Source organism: Sciurus carolinensis, chromosome 2 (genome assembly GCF_902686445.1).
Source record: "Sciurus carolinensis chromosome 2, mSciCar1.2, whole genome shotgun sequence".
NCBI classification, from domain to species: Eukaryota; Metazoa; Chordata; class Mammalia; order Rodentia; family Sciuridae; genus Sciurus; species Sciurus carolinensis.
In genome coordinates this window covers 108,239,317-108,240,571 of record NC_062214.1, presented here as the reverse complement: position 1 = coordinate 108,240,571, position 1,255 = coordinate 108,239,317, and positions in this window count along the sequence as shown.

The window sequence follows — 1,255 nt, the reverse complement described above, 5'->3', positions numbered from 1 at the left end:
GCTCCAGAGAATAAGGGAAGAGGATCACAAGTTGGAAGCCAGCCTGGGCAATTTATGGAGACACTGTTTGAAATTTTTAAAAAGGGCGGGGGATGTAGGTCAGGGTAGAGAACCCCCGAGTTCAATCCCCAGTACCAAACCCCACGACAACAACAACAACAACAACAACAAAAACCCCTAAAAACAAAACAAAACAAAAGTCAAACTTGCAGGAAAGCTCAAGTGGCTCAAAGGGACAGGGAGTTTGGCTCATTTTATGTTCTTCATGATGAGTTTACCTGTTCAGTTTACCTCCAATTATGCTATTCAGTCAGGTGAGCGACTGACTACACGCATTCTTTCTACTGGAAATGCACTCTGGCACCTTTCATTTAGTCTCTCAAACTCCAGTTTCGCCAGCTCTTACCTCTGAAGCTTTTCCTACAACCTCCCTCGTAATTAATGTTGCCCTTTTGCATTTAACCTCATAATGCTTCTTTTTGTTGCAGTCATCACACTGTGTCGAAATTTGTTTACATGTCTTATCTTTGCTACTTGGTGGATAAAGCTGGAGTTTACGCCTAGCACAGACCGAGAATTTCCGAAATTGTTGTGCCAAAGAAAGTGCTGGCTTCTAAGGACTCAGAGCAAGGGGAAAGCTTCGAGGGCTGGGGATGTTTTCGATCCCTTCGTAACTAAATCCACGCAAATGAGCCCCGAGCTGGCTCCACGCACCTGGCTGGAAGGCTGCCAGGAATTCGCCCCTCGCCACTCGCTCCTTCCCCGGTACCCTACGCACGCCGGTTCCCAAGGGCCCACTTCCCCCACTAGCCCGCGACCGCGCTCACCGGGAGCCGAGGAAGTCAGGCGACCACCCACAGAGGCGAGAGTGGCATTTAGAGCCCCTTCCGGGCGTAGTACGGAGAGGATAGGGAGCAGCCCCAGCTGCCGGGGGCCGTGACCAGAGCGCACCCTTGGGGCGGGGCTGGGGTTGGCGGAAGATGCGCGAGGGCCAAGCGCCAGACAAGGGACCGCCCTACTAACCTTCCCGCTCTTACTTCTCCCCGCGACCCAGGATGGTGAGGCCGTCGCCCTGCCCCACTAGTGTCCAGTACTGCCCCTCGCCGCAAGAAACAGCGCACACTGCCCCACCCTGCACCGCGACCCACGCTCTGGCGGCCGCGGCCCACGCCCACTCCCTGCCGCGCGCGTCGCCGGCGCTGCCAAAGGGGGCGGGGCCTCGGCCCGGCGCACAGTCAGCCACGGTCCCAGCTTG